Source organism: Perognathus longimembris, chromosome 18 (genome assembly GCF_023159225.1).
Source record: "Perognathus longimembris pacificus isolate PPM17 chromosome 18, ASM2315922v1, whole genome shotgun sequence".
NCBI lineage: Eukaryota > Metazoa > Chordata > Mammalia > Rodentia > Heteromyidae > Perognathus > Perognathus longimembris.
In genome coordinates this window covers 36,140,672-36,161,982 of record NC_063178.1, presented here as the reverse complement: position 1 = coordinate 36,161,982, position 21,311 = coordinate 36,140,672, and the positions used below count along the sequence as shown (strand labels likewise).

At 40.1% G+C, this 21,311-nt stretch overlaps 1 pseudogene; it reads left to right on the top strand.

Moving 5' to 3' along the window:
- Positions 1-21,311, top strand: part of LOC125366937 — a 70,605-nt pseudogene that overhangs the window by 8,731 nt on the left and 40,563 nt on the right.

The following is a 21,311-nucleotide window of genomic DNA, read 5'->3' as shown; positions in this document are numbered from 1 at the left end:
TCAGACAAAAGTTATATGAATTTGTTTATGCCTTTGTTTATGCATTCAGAGTATTGGCTGTAAATCTGCTTGCTGTTAGGAAGGAGGGCAGGATGAAGGAGATTATTTTGTTGCTCTGCCTTATTTTTTTTCCTGTATAGTTACCCAGTGACTCTGTAAGAAGGCATCATTAAAGCTTTGTAAGGCTCAGTAGTCTCCTAGGTACTGGGTATGATAGGGTTCTGACCTGAACCAGTTCTTGGTCTCCAGTGGCAGCCAGAGCTCTGTGTTGGAGATGACAGCGGCGCTATTATTGATATAGAGTTCACTGGCTCAGCTGCTGGGCATGTGATTGTATCTATATTTGAAGTGTTCTGGAGCTTGAGGTTGGCCTGCTGCCTTGTGGTGAGCTCACCATACCATCACTGCAGCAGGACTGCCGCTGCCTACAAGGAAACCCTACTGAAGTGAAATATATACAGCCTGCTGGCATGTGTTAAAGAGCTCTCTTGTCAAGAGAGAAGAAAATTGTTGGAACTAGCTATCTTTTCAGAGCAGTTTTGAGTGCCCAAGTCTGTTCTGTTTAGAAACTTGAAAGTTCCAAATGGCCAGCGAAAAAACTTTTCCAATGAAACTGCTTTCTATTTTCAGGTAGCCTTCTGCTGATACTTTCTTTCATGTCTTAGCCATGTTTCCATCTCTTCTAATTAAAAGTAAAAAGGCTAAGGATAAGAAATAGGGTCTCTGAAAATCTTTGTCGTGTTCTAGCTGGTTAGTTTCAAACTTTCATACTAATGTGAAGTTCATTTGTTCTACTTGCCTGGCATTTCCCTTCCTGCTTTCCTTGAAAGGGTTACATATGTTTAAATTATTAAAGATTATTTTCTGAGTTAAGATTATGTTCTGAATTAGTTAAAAAATCAACTTAATTCTGTTAGTAGATATCAGATGAAAACTTTCTCTGACAAAGACTGCACATGGAGGCAGACAGTAAGACTCATTTATGAATTTATGCACATTAAAAGGTAGATAGTATGATTGTAAAGGCTATCCTACAAATTCTTACATAGCTTCACCTCCCAGTGCTGTTATTTTTGGAGTTAGATAATTCAGAACAGAGCTCTTGGTTTCCCTTCAAAGCATTAATTGCCCATTTTTCTGGTGCAGTGTTGGTTGTAGGATGGAATAGCCAGGCATTGCCAACAATCCTGACAACTCTACTTAACATGGAGTTCAAGATATGTTTGTCTTCTAAAGCCAATCTTGCCAAGGGAAATTTATGTGTGTTCTGTGTCATGGACATTCAGGCTGTGAGAGTAAGCTACAGAAAGGATTGCAATAAATGGTTGTAGTTGTAGGTGTTTTAAGAATCCCATGCACTTTACAACCTTCTGTGCACTCTTACTTGGTATTGTAGAGAGCTATCAAGTAGTCCTTTAGTTTTCTTTTTTTTTTTAAATAATTAATTCTTTATTATCAAAGTGATGCACAAAGGGGTTACAGTTTCATACGTAAGGTAGGGGGTACACCTTAGTTTTGTTAAATGTTGTGTCTTATGGTAGAAAACATCTCAGTTGCCCAGTAAGAGTTAGAAATATGGGGTTGACATAGCCTAAGATATCTTGTTGACAGAGTTTGGTTGAGTGCAAGAGACAAGCATGCAAAGTTCCACTTCTAATTCAATAGTTTTTGGCCCGACTGCATATTAAAGTTGCTTAAAGAATTTTTTGAAATAATTCCCAGGGAGCAGACCCTACACAGACTAAATAAATTAGTCTCTGGTAGAATGTGGACATTGGTGCTATTTTAAAGCCCCTCTGGTATTTCTAACATGTAGCTATTGCTGGTCACTTCTGCCTTAGGTCTCTGTTCCCTCAACCATTGTTCCCTTAACAAATATTTCCCCACTCTGTGTTTCATTGTAAATTTAATCCTTTGAAACATTACTACATTATTTAAATTAATCTCAAGCCATCAGTATAAGAGGAACTTTGAATGTGATGCTTGAAATTAAGTCTATGAAACAAATGAACATCCTCAAATTCCTTCTGACTATGGGATAAATAATAGACATGATTTACAGAAAAATTCCTCTTTTACTACAGTGATGTTCTTGTTGTACTCATTGGCTTTATGTCTTTGTGCTTGTGAATTGGATTAATAGATGGTCATCAATATGAGAATAGAACAGCACAACTATAGATCAGTGAGTTGATACCTACAGTAGTTCTTTTTCGAGCATGGAAATGCCAAGATTAACGGGTCCCCTAATTCTCTCCAAAAGTTTTGTGTTAAGCTGTTTTTGCTGTGACAAAAGGGTAATAAAAACACTTTAAAGAAGTAAGCTTCTTTTGGCTCATGTTTCAGTCCATTGTAGTCTGATTCCATTGCTGTGGGCATGTGGAAAGGCAGAACATCATGGTGGAGATGGTATAGTAGAGTGGCCTTGCTCAACTGACAGCTGCCAAGAACTGCATAAGAAGGAGCACAAGACAGGAAATAGTGCCTAAGAATATTCCCTAGGGAACTATTCTGTTCAACTGTACTCCTGAAACTTTCTATCACTTCCTAATATTCCACTCAAAGCATGAACTCAGTTGGGTGCCAGTGGCTCATGCCCTGTAATCTAGCTTCTCAAAGGCAGAGATCTGAAGATTGTAGTTCATGAAGCCAGGCAGGGCAAGAAAGTATGTAAAATTTTTATCTCCAATTAAGCACCAGGACTAGCAGAAAAAATATATGAATGCATCAGATTAATCTATTAAGTCAGAGCCCTTTTAAGCCAGTCTCAATGAATAGATCTACCAATTCTGGACCAAGCCCTTTAATACATGAGCCTTTGTTTGGGGGTGGAGACTTGGGGGTGGCAGGAAGGAAGGAAGCATACTTTATATCTAAACCATACCAAGCTTGGTTTGCTGACCTCCTTGACTCTAGTGGCTGCTATTTGGAAGTTCTTAAGGGTAAAGTTTGACGTGGTCAGGATCACGTGGTCAGGATTATGTTCACACACAGTGGGGGAGGAAAGTTGGGGATGATTGGGTTCAGAGAAAATGTCAGTGGTAGGTTTCTCTAACCCAGTGGAGGTAGTTGAGGTAGTAAAACCTGAAATTAGCTGATCGCAGGAGAACATTGGATGTTTAAAAACTGAGTTTTTACTTATAAGCAAATTTTAATTTTCCCTTCCCAAATTGAACATTTAAACATTTAAATTTTATTGTCAAGGTGATATACAGAGGGGTTACAGTTACATATGTTAGGTAGTGAGTACATTTCTTGTCAAACTTTTTACCCACTTTAAATTGAACTTTTAATACTGAGTGTCTTGAGTGCTATCTCAGTACAAGAGGTTTTCCCTGAAAGGCTGTCTTTCCAGATTTTTGTTGTAAAGGAAGCAATGGACTGGGACATCTACACAAAAGCTTTTCTTTCTTGGGATGGGCTGCAAGATTGTGTAGGAATAAGTTTCTTGTTTTGTGTTTGTCCTAGGATCTTGTGAATTATGAAGAAGAGTGGAAGACTATGCTATAGAGACTGAGAGGCCTTGTCATTTCTGACCATGCTCCAGAACCACAGTTGGGGGCGGCGGGGGGGGGGGGGGGGAGGGAATTGCAGACAGTATTGAAGCCCTTCATCCCCCATCCCCACCCCAAAGCCAAGTGGTGCTTCTGCATTGTCAGTCTGTTGCCATTTCTGCATTCAGGAACAACTTCAATGCCCCCTCAACCCTAAAGCTTAGGAGTGCGCCCCTGTTGTTATGTTGCTGCCAGGAAGGGATTGGATTGTTCAGCCTGGGGAGTGATTTCTAGGCCCAGATACCTTGTCCAAGGGCCTTAGTGCAAAGGGAAAGCCCATGACTACCCTGTCAGCAGACATTCCACTCTGGCAGCCTAAAATGAAATGGGAACTTGAATAATCAGTAGCCATGTGATGTGATAGGTACATTATTACAGACACCAAGGTATGGAAGGCATCAGTGCACATAGAGTATGGGGAGTCTCTTGTGCAAGTGGCTGTCTTTGCTTGTGTATTAATCCTCCTCAGATGACTGTATGCATGTGTTTCTGACTTTTGTTTGGGCCTTGGCTGAAATGAAGTCTCATGGTTCCTTTTAGGCTCTCTAGTGTCCCTAACTCCTTCATCACCACCACCTTGGTAGGTGGAAAAAAAATTAGCTCAGTGTCTTCTAGCCACATAGTCAGTGGGAAGACATAAGTGACAGTATTTTCTTGTTCAATTTTTTTTCTCACCTCTGGACCAAGCAGGACTTTTCCCTTGGAACAACACTGCTTCCATGCCTCTCTTTTTGTTGGGCCATCTGGCCACCGAGACAGGCTTTCACATAGTTGTGCTCCTTAAAAGCCTTAAAGAACCATGGGTGCCCTTTTCTCATCCCCGGAGAAGCCTTAAGTTACTTCTGGAAAGAATTTAAAGTATCATAAAGTAAAAAGCAAATGGCTTCATATAGTACATTTCCCTAGAACAGCATAATCAACTACTGAAGTAGCTGTTTAATAGGCTAGGTTACCTTAGCACTGTAGATGTTTTGGGCCAGATAATTTTATGTTGTAAGGCTCTTCATTTGTAGGTCTTGAGCAGTGTCTCTGGAGCTGCTAGCACACCTCCAGTGGTGACAACCAGAAGTGTTTCCAAGTGCCTCCTGGCAAGTAAGCTTATCCCTCATCTGGAAATTGCCAGGTAGACTGCCAGACACGGCTATTGAGCACTTGAACTGTAGCTAGTCTGAATTGAAATTATGCTTAATTCATAAAACACATGTTAGATTTCAAAGACTAAATGTAAACCAAATACTTCATTTGTTAAATATCTCAATCATCATCCAGGCACCAATGGCTCATGCATATAATCCTAGCTACTCAGGAGGCTGAGATCTGAGGATCAAGGTTCAAAGCCAGCCTGAGCAGGAAACTCTGTGAAACTCTTATCTCCAATTAACCACCAGAAAAATAAACCAGAAGTGGGGCTGTGGCTCAAGTGGTAGAGTGCTAGCCTTGAGCTGAAAAGGGACAGTGCCCAGGCCCAGTTCAAGGCCCAGGGTCAGCGCCCAGGCCCAGTTCAAGCCCCATGACCCAGAAAAAAAAAATATAAGAAACAAAAAACAACCCACCTCAATAATCTTATAATGATTATGAGCTTAAAATGGTACTTTTTACTCAGAGTTAAGGGTGCCAATTTTGTTTTGTTTTGTTTTTTGCCAGTTGTGGAGCTTGAACTCAGGACCTGAGCACTGTCTTGGCTTCTTTTTGCTCAAGGCTAGCACTCTACCACTTGAGCCATGGCGCCCACTTCTGGCTTCTTCTATATATGTGGTACTGAGGAATCGACCTTAGTGCTTCATGTATACAAGGCGAGCACTTTACCACTAGCCATATTCCCAGCCCCCAATTTTTATTTTAGTAAATACTTTCTGTGCTGAAAATGCATGCACACATATGCATAAAGGCACAAGGCCCTGGGGCTTGAACTCAGGGAATGGGTGCTGTCCCTGAGATTCTTTTACTCAAAGATAGCTAGCACTTCAACAACTTAAGCCACAGGGTCACTTCTGTTTTTTTTTGTTTGCTTGTTTGTTTGTTTTTCTAAATAGTTTATTGGGGATAAGTCTTCCATGTACATTGTTGTCTAGACTAGCTTCAAACTGCAATCCTCAGGTCTTAGCCTCCTATGTAGCTAGGGATACTGGCATGGGCCACCAGTGCCCAGTGAGAAATACAACTTTTGCAGGGCTGGAGATGTAGCTCAGTGATAGAGCTTTTGCCTAGCTCATGAAAGACCCAGTGTAGCAAACAAACAAAAAACAACAGAAAACCCAACTTTTAATGTAAAGTGTTTTAGTGTTAAATTGAAATCCTAACTTTTATTTTAAAATGTAGATCCTAGAAATTTTTAAATTATATTGTATAGCTTTCATTATTTCTTTGCTTTGGTTGGTTGATTGATCTGGTACTGGTGTCCAACCCAGAACTTCGTGTATCCTAGAGAGGTAGACAGACAGATACACTACCATCAAGCTTCATCCCTAGCCCCTTGCATTACATTTCAATGGGCTGGCACTGAATTAGTGTTGATATTAGTATGTAATTTGTCCATTACTCCTGTATTAGGCATTTAGAGCCCTTTGAGCCAATGTTGGTTGTTTGTGACGAGTTCTCACTGTGTAGACCACTCTTCCTGCCTCAGTCTCTTGAGTGCTGAGATTATAGGTGCACACCCCATGCCTGGCTAACCATTGGATTTAGATAATTTTTTGTAATATTTTCCTTTGTCAATACAGTAAAATTAGAGACATGGTATGCATATGATGTTAGCTATTCCCATTTTTTTTTCTCCTACTGATGGTACAGAATCAGTTTGGTGTTCTTACAGTTTATGTTTGTTTACATTTCCTTCTTTCCCATATTGGATTTTGTCTCTCTTTACTAAAGTATATAATTATATCTTAATATTGAAGTTATGTTTTTTGATTGTTGATATTGTATGTTTGTTCCCTACTGTATTATGCCACACTGTCCCCTAGAACAGTATCTGAACATCATAGGCCTTCAGTGAATGGATTAAGAAATATTATCTCAATAAAAGCATAAGGTTTGAAATATATGAGATACCTGATTAATTCTTTAACTTTATCCTCTTCTTTAATGCTAATTTCATTATGCAATAAGTTTTCCTTTTCCACTTGTAACCATTCGTCTTTAATAAGTTTTTGCCTTTTGCAGGAAATGGAAGCTAGCTCTTTTCCCTAATTGTGCTATTCAGTTTTCTTCTATTTATTTCATCATTTTTGTCATTTTTAAGGGTTAGTTCCAGATGGATTTTTGTACAATATGAAATGTGGGTCTCAGTTCATTCATAAGCTGGTATTGATTTTCTCACAGTTCTCACTGACTCACATATTTATACACTGCCATGTTATATATGTGTTCACTTAGTACCTCAACTAACTTGGATATATTAAATTGTTTTCAGTTGGTTCATTTCCAGTGTTTATAACTCACTTTGCAGAGTGTTGATTGTGGTAGTATATAAGTATTTTTACCTTTAAACAGGCCTTTTTTTTCCACCCGGTGTGCTGGGTCTTAAAAGCCCTTTTAGCTAGGCTAGAAGGAAAGAGAAGTTAAAGTTAGGAAGCACAGTTACAAATATAAGACATTTGTGCAGTTACTGGCAGGTTGATAGATGCTTTAATGTTATGTTTAAACATGAGTCTTTAATACATCCTCTAGTGTCTACTCATCTTTGGTTTAAAAACAATTTAGGATGTGCATTTTTGCAATTAAGTAAAGTGCTTTTTACATTCTATTGTTTTAAGTGCAGAGCTGTGACTGACTTTGGAAATTTCCATTTGCTTATAATGAGGCTAGTTAGAGAAAATCAGATAAAATTTATTTTAATCCAGTACTTCCTCTGGGGAAGAGAAGGGAGCGCTTTATTAAGGTATATGTTTGACAATTAGGATTGATTTGTTTTGTTTTGTTTGGTCAGTCGTGGGGCCTGGGTAGCCTGGGCGCTGTCCCTGAGCTCTTCAGCTCAAAGCTAGCACTCTACCACTTGAGGCACAGTGCCACTTTTGGTTTTTTGGTGATAAATTAGAGATAGAAGTTTCATGGACTTTCCTGCCTGTGCTGGCTTTGAACTGCAATCCTCAGATCTCAGCCTCCAGAGCAGCGAGGACAACAGGCGTGAGCCACCAGTGCCCAGCTTTCCTTCTTTTTTGAAAAGCATATGCATAGTGATTTAGAGCAACTTAAGCATGGATTCAAATATGTACTTCCATCTAATACCTATTTGACTCCATTTCTTCCAGCTGTAAAAGAGGCATAACATACAGGGTTGGTACAAGGATCACCAGGTTAATATCTACAAAGCAGTTAAGACAGTGTGGGATACAGTAACTGCTATGTTGGTTTGTTTTGAAGTAATAGCTGCCAAACCAGGTGTGATGGTCGAACCTAGCCCTCAGGAAGCTGAGACAGAAAGATCGAGTTCAAGGACAGCCTAGGGTACATAATGATTCTTTTTTGTTTTCTTCCCCTCCGTCATGGGCCTTGAACTTTGGGCCTAAGTGCAGTCCCTGATCTCTTTAGCTCAAGGCTAGTGCTCTTTTACTTGAGCCACAGTGCCACTTCAGGTTTTCTGATAGTTAATTGGAGATAAGAGTCTCACAGACTTTCCTGGCAAGGCTGGCTTTGAACTACGATAAACAGATCTCAGCCACCTGAGTAGCTAGGATTACAGGCATGAGCCATCAGCACCCAGCGGTTTGTTTTGGTTTTTTTAAAGGAATTGGCACAAATTCTCTTCTCATGTTCAAGTAAACAGTTTGCTATTCGATACATGCTGGTCATGAGCTTTGGCTATGAAATTGCCCTTGCTTCCTCTCTTTCAGGCCAGTGTCCCAGGGAAAGTTGGATAGAGGCAGCCTCAGGTCAACAAAATAGAACTGAAATACCAAAGCTTAATAGCAGTTCTTTTTTGCAATAATACTAGAATACATATTTTAATATTTTATAATAAAGCTATTGGGGAAAACTTGGTAAGTCTCTAGTAGTTTTTTTTTTCCATTCCTCTTTTGTAGTATTGGTGTTTGAACCCAATTGACTCACACATGTTAGGCAAGTGCTCGAAGTTACACCCCTGCCCCTGCTTATGCTCTAGGAACCATAGTCTTAATCTTATTCTTGTTAGGGGGCTAAGGAATATTACAGAGTTCGAAGGAGGGGATTCCCCATCCCTCCAAGAGTCCACTGTTCAGAGACAGTCTCAAGCAAAAAGATGGATTTATTGGGGAAGCATAAAGTGAACTGACCAGCAATAGATGCAGCACCGACTTGGGAGCTGCCACCGTGACCCCCAGCAATCCTCTAAAGGGAAAAGCATAGCACAGATGTGGGGGCTTGATGCAGGGTTACAGCAAACAACAGGTGAAACTCGCATGGCATATATGTTGGAGGTTGACGCAGGGGGTAGAGCAAATAACAAGCAAGCCATTGACAGAAGAAGAATTTTGGGGTCAAGTTGAGCTAATAATCAAGGTGGAGTCAGCTCTATTCCCCCCAACATTTCCTACCATGTTTCCCTAATCATGATGGAGTCAGCTCTACAACAATTCTCTTACTAGTGGAGGAGTGTATCCATGTAATCCAGAAAGAGAAAAATTATCTAATTATTTATTATACTCAATAAGAAAAAAAACTAGAATGTCTTAACAGAAGTGAATGGTTAAGATCTCGTGGTTAGTGATTCAGTATTAAAATGCTAACTACACATACACAGTGTGCAGAGCAACATAAAAATATTTCCATTGACTCTGTACTGTGCAAGGAGTCAGAGATGCAGATGAATAGGACAGCTTGCCCTCCAAGTGTTCTTGCTGGAAGTATCCTGTTGCAGAGATAAAGGGATGAGAAGACCCAATGGGTAGGGGAATGAGGTGACCCTAGAGATGAGCCAGTTAGATGAAAGAGGAAGTAGTTGAGATGGGCTATACAGTTTATCAGGGCAGCCCATGGAGGTATTGTTAGTATGTATGAAGTGTTTTCACTGTATTTTTCATTATCCCTTTAATTCCTTTCAATAATGTGTGCCAGGTATGTGCACCAAGGAGGTTGTGAATGAACGGAAGCTTCAGTAGCTGAAGGCTGATGGCAGAATGAGCATTCAGTCCATATGTTTCAAAATCTGCACAGTTCACTTTTGTTTCCAGCTAAGGGGGAATTCTACCTACAGACATAGTACTAAGTAGTTTAATCCAAAGAGATAATGAGTTTTTGGAGTAAAAAAAATCTGTGAAGTAGCAATCTGTGAAAAATCTGTGAAGTAGCAATAAATGAACTGCAGTATAGCAAGGGATGACTATCTAACACTGCTACTTTGCAGATTTTCACCTATTGTGGGGATCTTTGGAATGTAGCTCCCATGGTAGGTGAGAGATCACTATTTACCTATTTAAAAAGAAACCCACAATACAATGAAGTTGCAGTAAGTGAACTGTGATATATATAGTGAGGGACAACTGTGTTAAGTCCATTAGTAAGCTTTTTGCAAACTGTCACTGGGCATTTTGGAGATGACAAAAATGAAATTAGTGGCCAGGCACCAGTGGCTCATGCCTATAATCTTAGCTACCCAGAAGGCTGAGAACAGAGGATCACAGTTTGAAGCCTGTCCAGGCAAGAAAGTCTGTGAAACTTTATTTTCAGTTAGCCACCAAAAAGCCAGATAGTGGAGTTGTGGTAGAGCACAGATTTGAGGGAAAAAAAGAGAGAAAAGCTGAGGAGAGTGCCTCGGAGTAGCACATGCTGTTGCGTGCACGCACTTTCACTTGGGCACGCATACACACACACACACACACACACACAAAGAAATTAGTGTGCTAGCCATGTCTTGTTCTTATTCCCACTGTTGGGAACAGTCCTGCATATTGAAGGTGCTCTGTACATTGTTTTGAGAATGAAACTTGTAAAGACTCTTCCCATTACTAATACGTCACTTTTATGTAAGCATACTAATTAATGGGTAGCATACAAGGTTTTCCTTTTCTGATGCCCTAATGCCACAGAATGTTGATAAAAACTCTCTAACTTTTGAGCTTTGTTCACTTGGAAAGGCAAAAAACTAGTACAACTAAATCACTTTTGAAAAAGAATAAAATTCCAAGTATCATACTACCCGATTTTTTTTTTTTTTTTTTATTTTGCCAGTCCTGGGGCTTGGACTCGGCCTGAGCACTGTCCCTGGCTGCTTCTTGCTCAAGGCTAGCACTCTGCCACTTGAGCCACCGCGCCACTTCTGGCCATTTTCTGTATATGTGGTGCTGGGGAATCGAACCCAGGGCCTCATGTATAGAGGCAAGCACTCTTGCCACTAGGCCATATCCCCAGCCCCATACTACCTGATTTTGAGATTTAATTTATATCTTGAGAACGAAGTCAGCAGTGCCAGTATACTCATGGAGAGATAGATCAATGGAGTAGACTCTAGACACAGACTCACACAGGTTTGGCCAACTTTTTCACATATACACAAAAGCAATTTGATGGAAAAATGAGGCATTTTATTATTATTATTTTTCGCAGTACTGCAGTTTGAACTCAAAGCCTTGAGCTTATGAGGCAAACCCTCTTCCACTGGAATTGTGCCTCCATGCCAATGTCTTATTAGTAAATTAGGTTAGGACAATCAGATAAGCATAAGCAATGAAACCAAACTTTTACCTAAACTCCACTCCTAATTTTTCTGGGTTACAGAAAAATTGTCTAAAAAATTATGATAGATGTAAATGTAAAATGTCAAACTACAAAACTTTTGGAAGAAAACATATAAGGAAAACCTTCTTGACTTAGGGGTAGAAAAGCATTCTTAGACAGGATGCTTATCACATAATCCATAAAAGGAACAAAATAAATAAATTAGACTATCAGAATTACAACCTTTTTTAAGGCATGGTGACAATCCCAGCTATGTAGGAAGGAAAGATGGATTGATCATGGTTCAAGGTCAGCTCAGGGAAAAATCAGTAAGCCTTGTTTCAAATAGTAGACTGGGTGTAGTAGCAAAGACCTGTAATCCCAACTGTGTATGAGGCATAAATAAGAGAATCATAAGTTTGAGGCTGGTGCTGGGAGAAAAACCCTGTCTTAAAAAAAATCTATTAAAGAAAAAGGGGTGGGTTTCTGGTCAAGTGATAGACCATTTATCTAGCAAGCTCAAGAAAATTCAAAACCCAGTAAAATACACACACACACACACACACACACACACACACACACAGTAAAAATAAAATAAATCACTATAAACTTTTACTCTATCAGTGGCTCTATTAAGAGAGCAAAAACTTGGGTTAAAAAAAAAGAAAAACAACTACAAAAGCAATACTTGCATAACTGTTTGGTCTAGGTGAACTGAACACCTCATGGGGGAAAGGGAATAGGGGAGAAGGGGGGGGGTATGAGGGACGAGGTAACAAACAGTACAAGTAATGTATCCAATGCCTAACGTATGAAACTGTAACCTCTCTGTACATCAGTTTGATAATAAAAATTTGAAAAAAAAAGAACTTGGGAGAAAATATTTGCAAATCTCTTAGCTGATAAATGACTTGAATCCAGTAGACATAAAGGACTATGTGAATTCAATGCTGAAAATCCTGTTAGGAAATAGATAAAAGACTCAAAAGTTGCATGTGGTGGCTCACTCTTTCATCCTACCTACTTGGAAGGTAGAGAGGTTAGAGTTGAGGCCAACCTAAAGAAAAAATTGTGGAGACTAATTTCAACCAACAAGCTGATTGGGGCTTGGTGGAACATGCCTGTCATCCCAACTATGTGAGAGGCCTTGGGTAGGAATAACTAAAGCAAAAAAAAAAAAGAAGAAGAAGAAGACTTACCAAAAAGAGTGTGTGGAAGAAAGGAACCACAGATGTCAAATAGCATTCCATTAGAGCAGCACAAATACACCAGTTCTGTTAAAAAGAAATTAAAAGAAAACTGATGTCACCATCAAGTGCTGGCAAGGATGTAGAAAAACTACATACATTGCTAGTAGGATATAAAATGATACTATAGGAAAGTAATTTTATTACAACTAATGTTTAAATCATAAAAAATATTAAACTACTTTCTAAACTTCTGTGCTGTCAAAAGTTAAAACTCTTCCAATATACATTTGTAATGGATGTATTTTCTAATTCAGATAATGGCTCTAACAGTGCCTTTTGAATCTCAATGATGTACAGAGAACATTTCTACATTTTAAAATCCACTGGGCTGGATTAGTAGCCTAGTGGTAAAGTGATTGTATACTAAATGCAAAGGTCTAGTTCAATCCCTAGTGCTGAATGAAGAAAGGGAGAAGGAAAGAGAGAGAAAAGGGGAGAGAGAGAGAGAGAGAGAGAGAGAGAGAGAGAGAGAGAGAGAGAGAGAGAGAGAGAGAGAGAGAGAGAGAGAGAGACACCAATAAAGCAGGAGAGGAAGCAGTAGAATCCCATCATGCCTTCTGAGAGATGAGTGTGGCCAGTTCAGACCACAGGCACCTTCTGAAAGATGAGTGTGGCCAGTTCAGACCACAGGCTCCTAGATCAACTTAAATATTTGAGCATTACCTTTCTTCGTGAAGGTATTCTCAAAAATGAAGTTGCAGAATTTTATTCAAATCAACATTGGTGCATGAAGATTTGCAAGATTTCGGTGAAAGGAGAAAATATGTTAAACCCTAATGAAGTGAAATATTTCCTCATTAGTAGACCTGTATTACAAAAAACCAACTATTTCTGTAACCTGAATTTTATTAAATGTTTTTTAATGATCTATTTTACTTTATCATCAAAATGCCTGTATAAAATCCTTGATTTTTTGGTCTCTTGGTCCACAAAAGTTTAAAAATATTTATTATCTGATCCTTTACAGAAAATGTCAATCCCTAGCTTAAAGCACTGATCTTCAAGCAATCAAAATTTTACTTTGTATCCCCTGTAGTTACATCCCATAAATTTTGATGTCTTATATTTTCATACAATTTAGCTAAACATTTTCTAATTTCCATGTCATGTCTTTTTTAAGTTATATTATTTAGAAATTGGTAGAGCTAACCAGTGAGCAAAAGTGTTAGTTAGGTACTGAGTTTGAGTCCTGATCTTGGACCAAAAAAGTATATTAGATAACTTTTAAACATGTAGAAAATTCCTTGTGACCTTTTATTCAGAGTCCTAATTAAGTTCCAAAGTGTCAGTCTAGAAATGTGTTGAAGTTTGCTTTCTATCAGCATGTAGCACATCTTGGCAGCTATGTATTACACACTTGAAGAAGTGTCTTCTGAGCTGGGGGTATGCAGATCACAATGGTCCTGTAATGTTTTAGTACCTACTCTGTTGAGTCCCAGTATCAGCTAAGATCTAGTAAGTGTATTGTACTTTTTTTATATATCTTTCTTTATGGATCCAATATTTTGTTTTTTCTTTTTTCTGTGATTATGAGCAGATTAAAGGTAAGAAGAAGCTATGTTGAATTCTGGTTTCAGCAGTCTCTCTACTTCACTATTTTGTACCGTACTCCCTAGCAATTAAATTATGTCCACTTATACATGAGAATTTATATAAGAGGGAATTCTTTTCCTAGCATTGGGTCACTGCTGTTTCCTCTTAAAACCTACCTTGTTTGTAATGGAAGAAATGAGTGTGAACACAGAGCAGTGTACTCTCAGGTCCACCCAGGTGTTTCTGAAGTTGCATAATTGCTGCAAGCCGGGAACCATGTGCATACTTTCTACCCTTATGGTTGTTGTGGAAAGACAATAGTCTATAAAAATAGAGACTTGGCTGAGCACCAGTGGCTCAGGCCTGTAATTCTAGCTATTAAACAGGCTGAGATGTGAAGATTGTGTTTCAAAGCCAGCCTGGTTTCCAGTTAACCACCAAAAATCCAGAAGTGTGCTATGGCTCAAGTTCTTGCCTTGAGCAAAAGGAGCTCAGCAATTGCACCCTTGCCCAGAGTTCAAGCCACAGGACTGGCAAAAGCAAACAAACAAACATTAGATTATACAACACCCAGAGTGAACCTAATGGTCTCCTGACTGTTGGGATTTCTCAATTTGGGTAAGGTAATATGTGGTTGAGCCGTTGTCACTTGGACTTGCCTCTTCTGTGTATGTAATATTTGTTAAGTGCTCATGTCTCTTTCCCTTTCTGTGGAGCAGCTGAATTACCAGGATGCCTTGGAAACAGCAGCCCGAGATGAGGGCCTTTCCCTGGATGTATCTACACATTCTCAGCTCCGAATTCTGGATGATGAACATCCCAAGGAGAAGTACCATCATGGCTTAAGTGCTTTGAAGCCCATCCGGACCACTTCCAAGTAAGAAGCTCTGAAGGTTCATGAGTCATCGGCAAAGCACCAAAAGCATTTTTGGAAATTTGGACTGAGATGATGCAGTTGGGGAGATGTACTTTTAATCAACAGAACTGTTTACTGAAGTGTATTTTAAATATTGTCTTCTTGGTGTATGTTGAAACTTTGTGACTTGGTTTCTCTTTACAGAAACCAACACCCAGTGGACAAAGCTGGCCTCTTTTCCTGTATAACATTTTCATGGCTTTCTCCTCTGTCCCGGGTGGCCCACAAGAATGGGGAGCTCTTAATGGAAGATGTGTGTCCTTTGTCCAAGTTTGAGTCTTCTGATGTGAACTGCAGAAGGTAGGCGTCTCTGGTCCATCCTGGTTTCCACATACTGGATTCTAGGCCTAAGACAGGAGGGTGTGAATTCTGCAGCTGTCCTGGGTGGGGCGGTCTCCTAGGGGTGGCTTCCCCTTTGCTCTTCTGCTTTATTTCCTATTTCACTATAATACTATTTTAAGCATGGGCTTTCGATTTTGTGGCTGCCTTGTGACAGTATACATTTTTGTGGTAGCCGATTGTATGATTAAAATCTAGTTTGCTACTTTGCTTTTTACCACAGGATCCTTCAGAAAGGGTGGGGACCCTGACAAAGGAAGTTATCCCTAGACTTTATTCAGGGGTAGGCCTTTTGGGGGTGAAGGAAGGGCTCTTGTTCTCATCATTTTCTGTACCTTGGAATGCTCCCTATCTGGAATAAATAGGCACATACACAGGAAGGGACTTTTTCTCTAGAAGGTAAATACTATGTGTATAATTTTAAAGGACAGACTTGTATGTGCTATGACAGAGCCTGCAGACAAGAAACTATGGGAAGGAAGCTAGGGTGTGTCTTTTTCTCTGAGGAGATGTGTAACAGGAAGACATGTGCTTTGTTAAAACTAGAGAGACTGCGGCAAGAAGAGCTGAATGAAGTTGGGCCAGATGGTGCCTCCCTGAGAAGGTTTGTGTGGATCTTCTGCCACACCAGGCTCATCCTGTCCTTCATGTGCCTGATGATCACGTAGCGTCAGTGGACCAGTAAGTTCTAACCATCCTTTCTGATGGTCTCCAGGAGCCCGGCCCTGTTCAGCTCTTAACTCTCTTGTTCAGTTACTGGGGTTATGCTCAATTTGGGGTAGTTAGCAGCTTTAGAGATACCTCATCTCTGTTGGAATGAGTCAGTGGCTTTGGGAGTAATGGTGGCTTCTCAACCACTGAAATGATGATGGGCTGTACTGGGAGAGAAGAAAGAGCTAATTTGCATTCCTAGGGTAGGAGTGAAACTGAACTGATCCTGGTTCTGCACAGGACTGTGCTTCTTGGTTGTATGTTGATGTGAAATAACAATCTGGACCTGGGCAGATGTGTCATGGCAGTATTGTGAACATAGTCTTACTTTGTATGCACTGTGAGCCAGCATGGTAACGTACCAAATGCCTGGAAGCAGAGTATCATAATTAACAGTCCTATGGCAAATGAACCCTCAAGGAGCTAGAGGATTGTCAAGGTTTTCAGAGTTTGACTTGGAGTCCATTTCAAGCTTTGGTGTATAGGGTAAGCAATGGCAAGTGTTAGAGTGTTAATCTTGGTATTTTCCTAGTCTAATAGAAGCAGAGTACGTAAGGGAGTCTTTGACAGTTTTCTGGGCACCTGTTTTTTTTTAATTAATTAAATTTTGTTGTCAAGGTGTTGTGCAAAAGGGGTACAATTACATAATAGGGCAGTGAGTACATTTCTTGTGATATCTTACACCCTCATTTTTCTTTCTCTTCCCTAGATCAGGTAGGCATATATACAATACCCAGTGTACCAAAATCATATACAGTAGCCACATGGTGTACGACAAAGGAAATTCACCTAGAACTTTAAATATAGCATCAATAATAGAGTTTGCTTATCCTTGTCTTATATGATCATACATATATAGCTGTTGAGCTATTGTGATACACTGAGAGGTCTATTTTACACCTGTTTAGGTTTAGTAGTTGTTTGGTTTTAGATACATAATGTAAGGTCGCTGACCCAAACCTGTGGAAATACCATTTTACAAGATTTTTTTGTTTCGCAGACCTGGTCTCTACTGTTCCCCCCACCCACCAACCACCTTAACAGTCATATATCAAGGAGACCATGCCCCTTTGTTCTCTGTGTTCTAGGCTTGTCTTGCTCAACATTATTTGTTCAAGTTCTGATCATTTCCCTGTGAATACCAATATTTTATCATTTCTAATTGTGTATAGGTACCACATTTTTTGGACCAATTCATCTGTAGAGGGGCATCTGGGTTGTTTCCATATTTTGGATATTGTGCATTGTGCAGTAATAAACATGAGATGTCTTTTTGATATCCTGAGACCTGTTGTTCAGGATAGATGCCTAGGAGTGGTATGGCTGGGTCATAGGTTAGGTCTATGTTGAGTTTTGAGGAACCTCCATACTGTTCTCCACAGTGGTTGTACTAATTTGCACTCCCACCCACAGTGGAGAAGGGTTCTTATTTCCCCGCTTCCCCTCAAGCATTTGTTGTCGGCTGAGTTCAGAGTATAGGCCATTCTAACTAGTGAGGTAGTATCTCAGGGTTGTTTTGATTTGTATTTCCTTTACTGCCAGGGATGTTGAACATTTCCTCATATGTTTCTTTGCCATTTTTATCTCTTCTCCTGAGAAGTCTCTCTTTAGCTCTTTGCCCATTTAATAATTGGTGTACTGGGCTTGGAGGGGGTTAGTTTTTTGAGATCTCTGTAGATGACGGATATTAGGCCTTTGTCTGTTGCTGGGCTGGTGAAGATCCTTTCCCATATGTTTGGCTGTCTTTCTAGTTTGGTGGCTGTGTCTTTATCTGTGCAGAAACCTTTTGCTTTGTGGTAGTCCCATTTGTCGAGTCTCTCCCCTATCTGTTGTGCCCCTGGGACTATATTCAGGAAGTTCCTTCCTGTGCCTATATGTTCTAGCATCTTTCCTACTCTGTCTTTCAGTAGTTTCAAAGATTCAGGTCTGATGTTGAGGTCCTTGATCCATTTTGAGTTGATCTGGGCATCTGTTTCTTACACCTTCTGTGTTGCCTTACATTGAGATTTTTTTATTAAATCTATTCTCTACATATTTGCCTTGAGGCATCGGAGCAGTATTACTGATTATGCTGTGCATTTTCCATGTGTGGGTAAGCTGGAGGCTCATGGTTTGAGTAAGTATATGTTTAAGGTGCATGGTGGCTAGGTAGAACTAATTTATAGTTTTGATTTTTCTTTTCTTTCTCTTCTGGTTCCTCCCCTCCCCAAAGTTTGATGCCTTTTAAAAAGTTTTGACCTCTTTTGCTGAGGCAGAGAACACTATTTTTCTGATATTTCTGGGGTTTTATATTAATTGACCAACTAACACACTTTTGTGTAAGTTTTATGTAAATGAGAGCCTGTAGCTGAGATATTATTTTATGTTATTACTGATCAAAATGTCAAACATTTTCTTAGAGCCATCTTTTCCAAGAAGAGCTTTTGTCCTAGTTTCACTACAGAGCTGGTAGCTGCTCTGATCGGTAATCAAATTCTTTCATTTGGCTAGCATGGCATGAAGACAGACTTTCTTGATTCCACTCTCCTCAAAAAAAATTCCATAGGGTTTGGGGATTGTTAATTTCTTTCCTTGAAAAAAATGTTACTTATGCATGTTCAGCTTGGTGGCTTTTAAGGTCACTCCCTTGAGCCTCAGCGGTTCAATCATGAAACAACTGGAAAAGCAATGGACACATATATTATAATAATAATTTAAAAATTATTGCTGCAGCTGTCTTTCTGAGACCTCTTTTCTTTTTGACTGGAAATAAAAGAATTAGGCCAGTTTGAGATTAGTACCAACAGTGAGCAAATTTCCTGTGAGCATACTTGGATCCTTTCAGGAACATTCATTTTAAATTTTTGCAGATTTTCTAAGCTGGCATGATTTCAAACTGGCTTGGCCTATTCTTACATAAGAACACCTTCCCCAGATTACACAGATTACAAGCTTTCCAAGTTATTTCTTGTTTCCTCATAGGTGTCATTGTGACCCGTTAGCCGAACAGACCAAATAAAGCACAACCAAGCCTGTGCTTAGTGTGTGTGTGTGTGTGTGTGTGTGTGTGTGTGTGTGTGTGTGTTTAAATTGGCTGGCCATCTGATGCTGGGTATTCCTGTATCAGAATGATCGGGTTGGGCATGCCAGGGAGTTAGTGACCCATGTACAGTTTACATAATCACAGTGAACAGAGTACCAGAATCTGTCCAGTTAGAGATGAAGAGTCAAAACTTACTAAACTAACAGAGACATTTTGGGGTCCTTTTAGACTCAGATAGTTCTGAAAAACCCAGGCCTTTCCTAGATGTCTCTGGACAGTTGGCATCTGCCTTAGATCCATCCACAAGAGAAAGCTGCCTGCAGCAGCACTGTCTTTTGGTGAATGTGAACTGCCCCAGGGCCTTGGGGGGAAAGACAGTGAAAAACGTTTGAGTAGGTAAGTTCTCACCCTCCATCCTTCTTGCCATCTGCAGGTTGCTTGGTGCTGTCAGGATCTGGACTAGTGGGAGCCTCTGTAGTAGAACCAGTGACAGAGGCTGTTCTTTAGAATTTTCAGGATGGCTGTATTTTGTGCTCAGAATGAGAGAGTCAAGCCGGGCAGGATCTCTCACCAAGAGTTCAGGTATGGTAATGTTTATTCACTGGGAATCGCTTTCCATAGCCAGACAGCTATGCTGATAACCTCAAGTTTTCTCCCAGTTTGTTTAGACTTAAGTGATAAATGTGTAACTTTTTTTAAACTGAATTCTGTTTGGATATTTCAATAAAAACCTGTTTTTTCTTCTCCCATACAAAGTCATATCCATTGTCATTACTTTTGTTAAAACCCTGAGTTGGAAGTTCTTTAATCTAATGTTTCCTCTTTCCCTCCCTTTAAAGTTTTACATAGTGTTAATATTGGCTCTGTTTTTGCCTTCCCTGCTTCTCCCCTCTGGGAGAGGCTAGTGCTCTTACTCAGTGCTGAAAGGGGCACTGTAAAGGGATGGGAAGGAAGGAGCCCAAACAACAGCCTGCTGTCCTTGCAAGCCTTTCCTGGAGACTGGCCCACAGTGCCTTGGTGTGTGAGAAAGGGCTTCATCTGGTGCCATCTCCTGAGTGCTTCACTGGAGGAGGAAGGGCTCTGTGACTCAGGTCCATATTTTGGATGCATACTGGAAAAGAAGCCAATCTTCTTGGTAGTAAACCAGCAACCCATGCTTGTGTGCAGTGGGGAACCAATCATTGTATTTAAACCTAAAAATAAAAATTGGAGGGAGGGCAGAGATAGAATATAGTAGTTCTTAGAATCAGAACTCCTCTATAGATTGAGTTATAGAGCATGACATAAGTCTCATTAATGAAAATCTCCTAGGGCCTAGGAGACATGTGATATTAAGCTACTTTTGGGAAAACAGAAAAATACAAATTAGCTCAGAGTCTGGCTTCTGAAGATCAGCATTAGATATTGAAGACAATTGTGCCTCTGTTTCTGTCTGTGGTTCAGTGCTGGCTTATAGCCGTGTTAACCTTTGCTGTAAGAAAACAGGGTAGATGGGTGGGTGGGTGGGTGGGCTTTGAGTTTACTCTTTTTCTTCCTTAGGTTAGGGGATTGGTTGGCTTTCTTTTGCTGTGGTATGTTTTGCTTCATTTTTGCCAACCTCAACCTTAGTTTTAGCTACACGGACTTGAAGAGTCCAAAGGATGCCAGCCCTTTTTCTTCAAGCCCTAGAATTTTATATTTCATCATGAACAGACATAGCTTCCACGTAGCATTGTGTACCAACAGCACCAGCAATTATAAACAGAGTGCCTCTTTAGGGACTTTTTAGGATTTTCTTTTAAATTCTCTTTCCTTAGCAGCAAGGTCTTTATTCCTAGAGATTTTACTCCGGTGGAGAATCACTGCAGCTTCAGGACCTCTAACAGGTGAGTGTCATCATCCTGATGGACTGCCTCGGACTCTGGAAACCTATTGCTTCTGTTTTGTATTTCCAATGTGGGAGGTTATGACAACAGCTGGAGACCAGATGACCTGTTAGATGCTAGCCCTCTGTAACTGAACTCTGTATATTTCCACTGTATGTTACTACAATGCTTCTGCCTTTGTACAGTGTTTGTGAGATGGTCTTTGAAGATGGTACCTTTATATATTTTTTCTTTCATTTTCAATAAAAACACATTATCTCCACCTCTTGGTATTTAATACTGTTGCTGAATGTGCCTGTGTGAGTGTGTGCCCCAGCATTGCAGGACCTCAGAGCTGGAGGTGGTCCATGGTGGTTCTTGGGTGCTGGCCGTTCCCTCCCTTCAGGTGGAGTTAGACATATGCTACCTGAGGTAACATGTTTTTGTTCTTGGGAGGGAGTGGGTGTAGGGAGGGCCCAAGGGAGGGTCTCTAGAGTTGTTTTGGTCTGC